This window comes from Monodon monoceros, unplaced genomic scaffold (assembly GCF_005190385.1).
Source record: "Monodon monoceros isolate NGI ecotype Baffin Bay Population unplaced genomic scaffold, NGI_Narwhal_1 Super_Scaffold_2, whole genome shotgun sequence".
NCBI classification, from domain to species: Eukaryota; Metazoa; Chordata; class Mammalia; order Artiodactyla; family Monodontidae; genus Monodon; species Monodon monoceros.
The window spans coordinates 58,148,421-58,161,703 of NW_021703776.1; the positions used below are offsets into that span (position 1 = coordinate 58,148,421).

General features: G+C 43.4%; 1 protein-coding gene across 2 annotated transcripts in view; it reads right to left on the reverse strand.

Moving 5' to 3' along the window:
- Positions 1 to 13,283, reverse strand: part of TRIL (TLR4 interactor with leucine rich repeats) — a 93,892-nt gene that overhangs the window by 1,286 nt on the left and 79,323 nt on the right. The window contains exon 3 of one of the 2 annotated variants that reach the window (XR_003795152.1): positions 6,535 to 6,592. The gene's annotated coding sequence lies outside the window, so the exon portion shown is untranslated. Of the gene's footprint in view, positions 1 to 5,011; positions 6,593 to 13,283 lie in introns of those variants that run through there. The other variant, XR_003795151.1, reaches the window with a different exon arrangement.

The window sequence follows — 13,283 nt, forward strand, 5'->3', positions numbered from 1 at the left end:
TAAGACGTGTCCTGATGGTGTTATGTAAGCAAATACCAAGAAAAGTCCAACCATTAGTGAACCTGATCAGACCAGTCTCCAAGGACTGGGAAAACAATCCAGCGATGGCTGCAGAGCTGACCTGCACAGATTCTAAGGTGTAGATGCCTACAAGCTCAGAGACCAAACGCCCCAGACCCTTCTTGAAAAGCGATTCTCTACTTTATCTCCTGTTACTTTAGTTAGGTTCAAGCAGTGCCAAACCTCGGTAACTTTACTTAAGAAGGATTAAATATTTGTGCCTATAGCATTGAAATCATAGGAAAAAACAAAGAACGGGTGATCTTGAATGATGGGCAAAGATGATATATTATATATATATATATATGTGGTTTTTTCCTCAGCAAAAGAACTACAAGTCACACCAAATGAAATTTTAGGATTGGAGGATCAGATAATTTTATGAGACCTTTTCCCCACTGGTGAACTTTCTTCTTGATCCAGCACCCTGGATTCACAGATCGCTTTTAGAAGGACAACTCCCAAGTCTATAACGCAGAAACCTAATTACTGTCATGATTTCTTGACCCCAATTCCCAGTGCCATTGGAGCTCCATAGCTGTCTTAGTCCATTGGATCCCAGTCCGCACTCAGTGCCTGCAGGCGCTCAATAACAATTTGCCTTGTGCATTAATAAATGGATACATAGATATGCAAAGTGGTTCCTTTTTCTCCTTCCCCATCCCAAGCCAGCCTGGTGCCCTGGAACCCCTGTACCTATTTTGTACACCTTCACCATCATCTGTAACCCTCAGTTCTAATTATTTGGCAAACCCTGGCTACTTTGCCTTCATAATAAAACCTGAATCTACCTCCTCTTCACCATGCCCTCGTCTTTCCTGTAGACCGCATTGTTTCTGAGCTGGGTCACTGCAATCCCCTGCTAACAGGCCTCCCTGCTTCCATTCATGTCCTTGCATTGCCCCAACTGCCAACCCACTTCCTTTTTAAGGCACAGATTGCCTCTCCCTCCCTCCCTCCTTCTCTCCTGCTCTCCCTCCCTCCCGCATGCAGACACACGTGCGCACACACACACTCACACACACACTCCTGCCCCAACTCATACATCTTCAATGGCTCTTCACTGGGAAACAAGCCAAGTCCAGATGTAGTAACTTGATGCATCGATAGGATTCCACAGTATCACTTCAGACTACCCTCTCCTTCTATCTTCCCACATCCTCTGTATCTCCTCCCCACTCCACACTCTGCCCCCACCACCCCAGCGATGTCTTTCCCCACACAAGGCCTGAACCTTCTCCTGGATGACGGTTCCTCAGGAATCCTTCCACTGAGCCCTCCACCATGAGTGAGCCTGCCCAGCTCACTCATCCTCTGAGCCCCTGCCGCTACTCGTTCTTCCACAAAGCTTTTCCAAGATATTGCCAACTAAAATGCATCTATCCCTCTACCCTCCTCTCACAGCGCTTTAATCTTATTTTTATCATGGCACACACTGTGCTTCATATCAATATTTATTGTGTTGTCTCTCCCACTAGACGATGGTATCTACTGGATCAGTGTTGTATTTTACTCATTTCTATAATCCCATATGGCTTGGCACTCATTTTACTTAGCACTGAGAAAGAGCTCAGCAGAGCTTGAATATATGCCATGACTTCTATAATAGTGTCAGAGATATACACATTCCCTGTCTCCTGCTTCCCCTCTCTCTCTCTCTTTCACACACACACATACACACAATTAGCCCCAACCCAAAATAAAAATTTTACCTAAGGACTCTGATATCCACATACAAGAATATTTTGTCCAGTGATGTCCAGCCTAAGGCCTTCATTTTTCTCATGTGACCTCCTCAGGCAATTAGAGAAATCATCAGTCATATGAAGAACATGTAACTTGCAAGCCCCCTTAAAAGCACATGTAGATGGAAACACACAGCACAGCTCCCGGCCATTTCTCTGGTGATGGGCATTAACTCTGCGTTGGGAGAGCCGTTCCAGGAGTCCGGCAGTGCTCTCTACTCCCACTCCACACTGATGTGCTCCTTCAGACCGTCAAATTGGTTTTGCATTCTACACTAATAGTGCTTTCATCCCTTTGATTCAGTGAGTCACTTTCTCCCAAATCAGCCATTTTCTGATTCTGACCCAATAGTTGCCTCAGGCTAACAATCTTTGCCAGATAAGCACGTGAATTGTTGTTGAAGCTAGGAGGAACCTCCTAAGTCTCCACTTGGGTTAGACCCTCTCCCGCAGACGTGGCTGCAGGGTACTGCTTAGAGCAGACTGACAACTTGCCCTTGTGATCTGGGAATCCCAATCTGTTTACCAACTAGCAAGCACAAGCATTTGTCTACATTTTCCTCAATTTAGCAAATACACTCTTCATTCTAGACACTGGGCAAACCTCAAAGGTGATAAACTGCAGAAATGGATTAAAACATCCCCCAAGTTACATTAAAATCCTCTGAGTAAACATGACATTCAATCTAAAGGAAAGAAATAGACACTGGACACCTGAGTATGGAATTTAAAAATTACTAAATATAAGACCAAAAATATTTGTTTTCATATTTTTCCTACTCCTATTTTCGAGGTGGAGAAAATTATTTTTCTTCCAGATCATTTCCTCTGTAGAGCTTGTGCTTGGCACCCAGAGCAGTTCTAATCCTTTGATTGGTAAGAGCTGTTGAAGAGAATGTGTCTAATTAAATCCTATATTCTAGAAATAAATAGGCTAGTTAGCTGCTATTCACAGCTCTTCAACTTCTCTCATCAGTGGTGTTAGCAGTTGAGGAAGGTGTGGACTTGGTTAACCCCAGATTCCAAGGAGGAAGAAGTCTTCCTGGCCTTGTCCTCAGGTTTTTCTTTTACTGGTTCTTTAGTGAACCTACAAGGCCAAGTTCCTGGAATCAGGGTGACATTTATTCATTTATTAAGTCAATCAACATAATTCAACTGAGCTAAAATTAAAAAACTAAACACTCAGTTAAAAATCCTAGAAATAAATAAAATACAGCTCTTGCCTCAATTCACAGACCATCAATGAGGATGGACAGGTAGCAGGAGAACAGGCTGACAGGTGATATAACAGAGGTGAGCCCAGTGCTGGAGTCCTGGAAGAGGCATGACAATCTGCCTGGTGTGCTTCACAGAGGAGGGGATGCTTGAGAAGGGGTGACCTGCATGGAGACTCCCAATGGGCACAGATTCCAAAGCAGTAAGACTTATGACAGAAATTCAACCCTGGATATCAGAATGGAAAATGAAGACTTTATAGGTTATGTCCTAACAACAACAAAACTTTCTCAAGCATAGCCTTTAGACATTTATTTTTCACTGTGACAGATTATAGTTTCTAAAAGTGACAACAGTATCTCCCATCCCACATACCCCTCTGCAACATGATCTTGGCCATCTCCCGTTAAAAGGAGGAATCTGTATCCACACTCCTTAAACGTGAATAAGCCCTGGGACTGCCTTCACCAGTAGAATTGCACTGAAGTAACACTGAGGTTGTCCCAGGCATAGGCCTTCACGGGCTTGGCTTCTTTCACTTCTTACCTCTTAAAAGCCAGCCCCCATGTAAGAAGCGTGCCTCCCCAGGAGCCCACTGTGCTGTGAAAAGGCCAAGGCACATCCACATAGAGAGGCCCTGGAGGATGAGATGCCATAGGAAGAGAAGAGAGAGATTTTGAGAAAGAGAGAGAGAGAAGAAGAAGGAGGAGGAGGAGAGAGGCCCAGGGTTTTCCAGACACATGAATGAAGACGCCATCTTGGAAAAGATCCTCCAGCCCCAGCAGTCCCAGCTGACTTCATGCAGACCAGAGATGAACTGCCCAACCAATGCTTTCCGGAACGCCCGACCCACAAAACTGTGAGCAAAATAAAACGGTTGGTTTGAGCCACTAGGTTTGGGGATAGTTTTTTGTGTGTGTGCAGTGAAGCACTTACTGAAATACAGAGCTTCTAAGGTAGGTACATGATGCTTAGGGAAACAGAATCCTAACATGACGTAGGTTGTCATCTTGTTATCCCATAAATATCGAGATGAAAGAGAAACCCAAGTCCCTTTGCGTTCTCTGCTGTTTCATGTGTACTTCCATTCTACTTCTGGGACTGATCTCCTCCCTTTATGTAGGTCAAAGGCAAACAGTACAGCAATTCATAATATTCCTAATGCGTAAAAGATCTTTTGTGGAAGCTACCTGGGTGTTGTCTTCCCCGTGCCCAACCTCCAAGTAAAGGAGCTGTTTAAGTGTTAGCCTGTCAAATAATGGAGAAAACACTTTCCAACCATTTTTCATCTTTGCTATAAATTCTAAAGGTATACTCGCACACAGGTTAATAAAGACTTGGGTATTCATCACTCATGTGACCCCAGAGGCATGATTACCTGCTTTGAAGGCTTTTAAAATCTCCCAGCGGCGGCTTCCCTGGTGGCGCAGTGGTTGAGAGTCCGTCTGCCGATGCGGGGGTCTGCCTGCCGATGCGGGGGTCTGCCTGCCGATGCGGGGGACGCGGGTTCATGCTCCGGTCCGGGAGGATCCCACATGCCGCGGAGCGGCTGGGCCCGTGAGTCATGGCCGCTGAGCCTGCGCGTCCGGAGCCTGTGCTCCGCGGCAGGAGGGGCCACACCTGTGAGAGGCCCGCGTACCGCAAGAAAAAAAAAAAATCTCCCAGCGAATACTGTAATACTTCACTGCACTGAAGGTGAAGAGTCACTCAAGTTTTTATGCATGGTTAATATGAAAGAGGGAGAAAAATCGGCTTAGGGCACTGAGATTTGTTTGTTTGTTTTTTGCGGTACGCGGGCCTCTCACTGCTGTGGCCCCTCCCGTTGCGGAGCACAGGCTCCGGACGCGCAGGCTCAGCGGCCATGGCTCACGGGCCCAGCCGCTCCGCGGCATGTGGGATCCTCCCGGACCGGAGCACGAACCCGCGTCCCCCGCATCGGCAGGCGGACTCTCAACCACTGTGCCACCAGGGAAGCCCAAAGGGCATTGAGTTTTACATTAAGCGGGGACTAGTTTAGTCTTAGAAATAGCAGAGTAGGTTGGAATCACTTGCTATGGGACTTTAAGTCCACATCTCCCACCAAACACTGAGGTGCCCCATAGAGCTTTCCAAAATGAAATGAACTCACCCAATGCATTAGGAAGGTGGGAAAATAGGCTCAATAGCTCAGCTTTCTGTCTTCTTTTCCTGCCCTCATCCAGCCCCAGCCCCAGCTTTGAGTCCTGGATTCATGAACTCTGATTTCACTCCACTTGGAAATTAGCAAATGGCAACACTGACCAAAAAACTTGTCATCAGGCAGGACCTTTGTGAAATGGCTCTCTAATTAGCCATTTCATATTTTTGTTATTTCTTTTGCGATTGATGTTAAAAATATGTTCCACGGATGCCAGCCCGCTAGGACGCGAGGAGCCCTTGTCACTCAGCGGTAATTCAGTGAAATAATAAATAACCGCGTCGGCAGCTCTGCCGCCCACATCAGCTCTTCCCCATACACTCCCAGGCCAGGGGCCTGGGCTCCCCACACCAGTCTCCATGCTCTCCGCAGGGTACAAGTGGTCACCACAAACAAGGAGGGGATCCTGTCCTCCCAGGAGCCTGCTCTTGGCAAAGAGAGAAGGATTGTGGGTATGTCTCCTGTGTCAGAGGTCACCCAAGGACTCGTGTAAAAAGCTGTCTTCTCTTACACCCTGTTATCACAAGCAGCATATCTCTTGAGTGAAATTTCAGGAATGGAGGTTCCTAAGGGAAAGGTGCCATTTCATCCACTAAAGCCGGATCAGCTGGAACTGGGAGACAATGGCTTACATCTGCAGAAGAGCTTAGACCAGGACCTTGTGTTCTGTCAGCTTCTAGGTGGGATCCCCTCGCAGGCTCTCGCCAAGATTTCAGCCAGGTCCTCACCCTACCCTGGCCCATATTCGTCCTCCCTGAGCATCTCAAGAAAGAAACAGTAACTTCCCCTCAGAGGCTCACCCTTCCTCATCTGTGTTAGAAAAACAGTAGGGAACTATCAAAATATGACAGAGAAAGATGTTATTCAGACAACCCTGGGCTACAGTCATCATGTTCATGATGGCAAGCCAAATCTGGCCTGACATACCAGGCAGTATGACAGTGGAGATGACGGAGAGAGAAAGCAGCGAGGCAGAGAGAACTCAGCCTCCGTCCCCACCCCACAGAAGGCTGGATTCTCATTTAGGGCCAAGGGTTTTAATCCAGCCTATCGCTGAATGTCAAAGAAATAAGAAAATTCCATAGAGGCATTCAAATTTATGTCCACTCAGGGACACTCAGAAACACTCCTGTTCTTTTTAGAACCTTCTGTACACAATGAACAGAGTTCTGATGAGAGATTCTCACTTCCCTTATTTTTTGTACCCTTATTGGCACACCGTCCCCAGGGAGTGGGTCTTGGATGCCTTTTACTCCATAGATTTCTAGATAATGTCAATCTTCTGATCTAGCAGCCATAGGTGAATGACAATGGAGACCACCACTGAAAAAATCACACCTCCTGTGACAGGAAATGAGCAGAAAGAGTAGAGCAGTTCTGTTATTCTTCCAAGGCCCTGTAGGATGAGATAAAGAATAAAGGCAGTTAGTGAAATATTCTAGCCATTCATTTTTCTTTCTGCTCTCTTGATTTTTTAAGCAATCATTGTGTGATGTGGACACCCTCAAAACATTAATTCTTTTGAAAAGTCCCTTATATCCATCATGTATCATTTCTAAGTAAATAATAGGTTTTTCTTCACTTCTCTTAAACTTCATCAGCACTGCCTGCATAAAAGGTAATTGATTTTAGAAATAGATTTTTTCGTATAGTAATCTGAGGTTTCGCTGAAATCTCAAATTGTCAGTATTTTCTGATCATTTCGTGGAAGTTTGCTTAGTGCTATGTTTTCTGTATAGGCAGATTGTCTTAATCCAAGACTCATGAGGAATGCAAGCAGAACCCATGTGTTCCATGATTTCTTTTCTCGACACTCCAAACATTAAAGAAATTGAATTTACTTTAGAACTATACACCTTCAGAAGAAGATCCTTGGAACAATCTAGGAAAACAGAACAATGATGTGGCCACAAATGGCCTCTTGATTGTTTGCATGGAGTTTTTTAAACTGGTCCTTTCTGGGGAGAGATGAGGCACAAAGTCACTGTCTTAAAATTGCATTTCATACCAAAAAAACAAACAAACAAACAAACCCAAAAGCAACATAAATGGCTAACTTTGGAAAGTCAGTTGAAATAATTTTGATATATTTATATGGTGTAATGCTCGAAAGCTTTTTAAAATGGCGATGACTCTGTATTTATCCATAGCAAAAGACGCTCGTGATACATTAAGTGAAAAAGTAGATTAGACTGTATAGTATAATGCATATTTTGGTTTTTTTAAAGGTGCATGTAGATCCACAGAAAAATATCTGGACAAACATATGTCAAAATAGTGTATGTGTCAAAATGGAACAGTGCTTATGCCTGAGTTTTGGGTGGAATTATGAGGGATATTTATTTTCTTCTTTACACTTTTATTTATGGTGTGACTTTATTTTAATTCAGAATATCTATTACTTTGTACTAAAAATAATGAGATTTTCAATTATAATATTTTTCCTTAAAATGTGGATTCTTAGCACATTTCTAAACTGTGTTATCTCATTCTGTCATTCAACACTGAAGAATCTGGGATGGCTAGGAAGGTGTCTGCCCTCAAAGACACTTTTACAGGGGAAGACAGTGCAAAAAAATCTAGAGGTGATAAAGAGATATTCAAGGTATAAGGCTGGCAATAAAGAATGAAGAGACCACATATCCAGGGTGTTTTTAAATTCTCAACCTAAACAGTTTTTGGATATGTTATAGAAACATTTTATTAATTCAAATCCCACAAATTCAGAACTTGTAAAATATCTTTAGGAGCTGAATGGAAGTTATCTTTGGAAAGTTGTTTATTAAGAAAGGCCTATTAGGGCTTCCCTGGTGGCGCAGTGGTTGAGAGTCTGCCTGCCGATGCAGGGGACACGGGTTCGTGTCCCGGTTCGGGAAGATCCCACGTGCCGCGGAGCAGCTGGGCCCGTGAGCCACGGCCGCTGAGCCTGCGCGTCCGGAGCCTGTGCTCCACAACGGGAGAGGCCCCAACAGTGAGAGGCCCGCGTAACGCAAAAAAAAAAAAAAAAAGAAAAGAAAAGAAAAACCTATTAAACAACAAGTAATTCTTTAACTTTCGTAAAAGAGCCATTTGGATTGTGTCTTCTAGGAGACAAACTGCATCCTTCTTAATTCTTGTGTAAGCCCACTCTGTGCAGTGCAAGACATCATAGGTGCTCGACAAAAGGGTTGTTATTATTATTACTGCATTTCATATTACTTTACTATAAAGCACTTACAGTTCATTCCTTACATGCAAATAAGGCTATTTCTTACAAATGAATGTTATCAATAGTCATTTTGTCGAATGCACTTGGAAGTAACACTGTGAAAAAGGTTCCTTTTATATTGAAAGTATTGATAATACAACTGCATTCTAGTCAGGCTTTGAACTAACTTTCTTCTGCTGATTAACCTACAAGATTAACAGGTCATATAACTTCAGATTTTTTTTTCTTTTTTTTGCGGCACGCGGGCCTCTCACTGTTGTGGCCTCTCCCGTTGCACAGCACAGGCTCCGGATGCGCAGGCTCAGCGGCCGTGGCTCACGGGCCCAGCCGCTCCGCGGCATGTGGGATCTTCCCAGACCGGGGCACGAACCCGTGTCCCCTGCATCGGCAGGCAGACTCTCAACCGCTGCGCCACCAGGGAAGCCCAACTTCAGATTTAATTAACAAAATTTAAACTGGTAGTAGAATGTCAAACGAATAGTAATCAAATAACATTTCATCTGAAAATTGAGATTCTTTTACATATTTTGCTTCTCCTGACTGCTTACTATTTGATTAGATTATACTAACATTTTCTTTTCATCCTAATGAAATCAAATAATTCTAATAAGAAATGTCATTTTCCTGCGAAGTATTCTTATAGTGTAACATTCTTTTCATGCACAGCATTGTAATTGGTATTGTTTGCTGCTCATTGAATTACATTAATTATATAGAGGTATCAAATTTGCAAATAAATAACATTGGGATGCAACAAAGAATAAGATGTTATTCACAATTTCATTGACAGCCAACAGTGATGATATTCAAAGAGAAAGAAAAGTTGTGTGTGTGTGTATCATGCACACAGTATAAGCCATAGAACAGAAACATTACATCTAAACAATAATGAAACAGAAATAACTGTGACCAATTTTGAAAAAGAAAGGAGGGATTCACTTCGTTAAATAATATCCTTCTTTAAATTCACTGTGAATAAGATAGTAGAAAAGAACATGTAATATTCTTATCCCAAAGCAGAGGCTTTCTACCTCCCCAGTTCTTTTTCTTCCTTTCCCCCCTGTTGCTCTGTCTTCTTTGCCCCACTTCCCAACTCACACACACACACACACACACACACACACACACACACACAGCATTAAGTAGCTAGGAATTTACCAAAACATAGCAATACTAAAAAAAAAAAAGGAAGATATTTATGCACTCAACTCTAAGAATAGTCTGAAATGATGTACCAGGAAAGTCTAGATTCAGACCTCTGGCCACGGCACGTGGGGTTTTTTTCAGGTTTCATTGTGTGAAGTCAGAGGTCTGTCATCTATGAAACACTAACACTGACTTGTTACTTAGAAAATAGCCAGTGGTATAACTATTCCCATCTTGATTCCAGATTTAGACAAACAACTGAAGAGAAATGCAGTCCTTCTTGAATTGGAGAATCATAAATGGGACAGGGGCACCAAAAATGTCCCTTCAAACCTCAGTCTTATTTCTATTTTCGTTGTTAACAAATGAAGTCCAAATTGCTATTTAAACATCAAAGGAAGATTAATCCAAAAATTCTGATAATTGAACCTATTTTTACATTTTAATTTTGTTTAAAAGTATGAATATTTTCTTTCTTTTATTTAAAAAATTTTAGCACCATGAAGTCAAGGAATTCCAGCATAAACTCTCATCTTCCCCAAACGTTTCATTAGGGTAAAACACCTTTTCTTTGTATTTGAGTTCATTTTTGGGGGGATGGGGGTGGGGGAAGAAAGGGCGAGATTCTGACATAAGAGAATGGCAGTGCTTCCCAGATGCTTTCTGCCATGCTTTAGGGCAGCTTACTTTAAAATGTATGTGGGAGAGGTTTCTAGATGCTGCCTTTCCACACCTAATAACTCACCCTTCAAGACTTCATGCCCGTACTTATCAGGGTTGGGAACAATTTTTTTTACTATTATTTAAAAGTCTTCCTTGCAGTTACTTCCTCTGAAACAGACCACCTCTTTCATTAGGAATATTTATGGGAAATGATTTATTTGTACAGTTGAAAGCATCACCTGTTTTGCTAAGTCAATTCGTGTCTGAATGCAAATAGACTGTTAGAGGGTTTACTCAACATTTGCTAATGGAAAGTACTAATCAAAACTTTTCTACAGCAGTAAATTTTTATATTTTTTAACTACTGGATTCCAATTAAATGTATTCAATAGAGCAAGCTTTGATTAAAAATTTTTTTTAAGAGAGTATGTATACAGCACTGTGGAAAACAAGGCAGACTAGGTATGCAGGCACTTGTACATTCTTAATAGAAGTCTTTACCTGAAGGTAAAACGCAATAAACTGTACCCTATAATGTGCTGTGGACTCTTATGTTGATTTACCTGAGTTACCCTGTCAGCAGAAATCAACTTTACCAGGTACACACTATGCTTATATATTTAGTGCATATAAAAGTGCATATAAAAGATCCTTTTTTCTTTTTATGAAGAAGTACTGAATTTCATTAGGGCACTTGTTTTCTTTAAAAAGTTCTTTGTTAACCATGGGATATGCTGATTGCAAATAAAGGAAGTTATGGCACTGTGTTGATGTTTTTAAAGGGAGGGAAAATCCTTAATATGAGCCTACAATTTCAACGAAAAAAAAAAGCATAAATACAAGGTTTGGCCTTACTCGAATATATATTAGCAACATCTCTCAAAGAATCTCCTTGATTTCACTGATATATAAATATTTTCCTAAATGACTCAAAAAGATGTTATTTTATTTAATTGAAGTCTGTGAGGAGAGGATTGGGAATAGATGGCTGAAAATCATTTGGGTTTTGGGGGGGTGGAATCCCAATTTTTTTTCTCATCTAAGGATATTTAAACACAACATCTTTGCACATTTCCTGTAAAAATTTCACAGACCTTTCATATGTAGGATTCTTACCCCTATATTTAAGTTTCAGGATTAGTTGCAGTCTTAAAAAAATATTTAATTCTCTTTGCTCTGTGACATGGCTTAATGAATCTAGGTTGAGTTTCTTTAGGAAACATAAGAAGCTTCTTGACAACTGAGAAGTCTCCCAGACACTCATTCCTGTCAGAGTTTTCCAAAACCACACATAAGCTGAGGCCACGAGGTTCCTACATCAGACAAGAAAAGAAGACCGCGGCTTCCCTCCCTGACCTCGGTTATGATTGAGTGAGAAATGTGTTTATTGCTCAGGCTCGCTGAGTGTTTAAATGTCCCTATTGTGCGAATTATGAGTGCTTTGAGTGCAAATTATGAGCAGAGCAGCCACTCTTTATAATTTCCAACTGTCTGATCTACTCTATTTGTCCTTGCTCACCATCCACCCTTGAGAATTGCAAAATCCCAGGCCCATTATTATTTTTAATAATGTCGTTGCGTTAAAACCTTGGTTGAAGTCCTCTAGTGATTTTTCTTTCCCTCAAAATCTATATTGCTTTTAAAAGCATTTCATTAAGACTGCGTTTTTAAGGAGGAAAGAGAAAGGAGAGATGGGTGACATGAGTCAGCTGCGGCAGACATCCTTTTTAATCCTAAGATTAAAGACAAAACCCCCAAAACTACAGAAAAGAACTGCCTCTTTGCCTTGGGCCCCTGACTTTTAAGGGGGTAGCACTGCTGGTGAGAGGCGCAGTTACGTAGGAGAGAGATGCAAAACGGGCTGCAACTCTGCAGCAGCCCGGCTGCGCGCGGCCACCTGGCCTGCGCCCAGGTGTCCTTGCGCACCCATGGGAGGGGAGCGGAAGCCAGGTGCCTTCATCTTGGGACAGGGGGCCTTCCGACGCCCCGAGCACTGAGACACTCTGCCCTCGGGTTTCAGGAGTAGGAGGTAGGGGCCGACAGTTTGACAAATGAGGCAGGAGATACCTCCGGTCTCTCCTCAGTTGTCCTGGGGCCGCCGCCTCTCCCCAGCAAGCGCCCCTTCCCATCCCTTACAAAGGAAAGCAAATCTATTAGCTCTTCGCTCCCAGGAGTCCCGTCTGCCCCTCCCTGAAACATGCACATAAAGGGTGGCAGCCTTGATAGGGGTCCTGGGGAAGGAGAGGTATGAGTGCCAGGGGCTCCGGGTCACCGCCCCAGATTCGCCGGCGTCGCAGCACCGGCATCTTGGCCTCTCCTGGAGCCCCGCGGCGTTTTCCTCTGCTCGCGCGCCCTCTGGCAGCACTATGGAGAGATTCACCCGGCGCGGGGAGCCGTGGGGGGAAAACACAGAGCAGCTGCGTGCCTTTGGCCAGGAAGAAAGCAAGGTGGGCGTGGATCTGGTGGCCCGCCACCTACCTAATACACTGGACTGGGCTCTTCCCCAGTGTGTCAAGGTGATGGAAGCTGAGGTCATGGCTTCCCTGAGCTATATGTTAGTCACCAATGCACCCCAAACAGACTTTCCTAAGACCCCAGATTTAGAAAGGAGAGCAAGGAGGTCCCACCATTTCTGGTACTCACCTCCCCGCCCCCCAGCTCCATCCACACACACACACACACACACACACACACACACACCCCAACCACCTATTTTCTTTACTCATCCACAGCATCTCCAACACATTCGTAAACCCATGTGATGGCTTTTTTGATGTCGGCTTGGCTAAGCTAAAGTACCCAGTTATTCCATCAGACATTAATCTAGATGTACTGTGAAGGGCGTTTGCAGATGTCATTAACGTCACTAATCGGTTGGCTTTAAGTAAGGGACAATCTGGGTGGGCCTGGCTTAATCAGTTGGAAGCCCTTAAAAGCAGGGCCAAGACGAGAGAGACAGAGCGAGAGAGAGAGAGAGAGAGAGAGAGAGAGAGAGAGAGAGAGAGAGAGAGAGAGAGAGAGAGAGAGAGAGAGAGAGAGAGAGAGAGAGAGAGAGAGAGAGAGAGAGAGA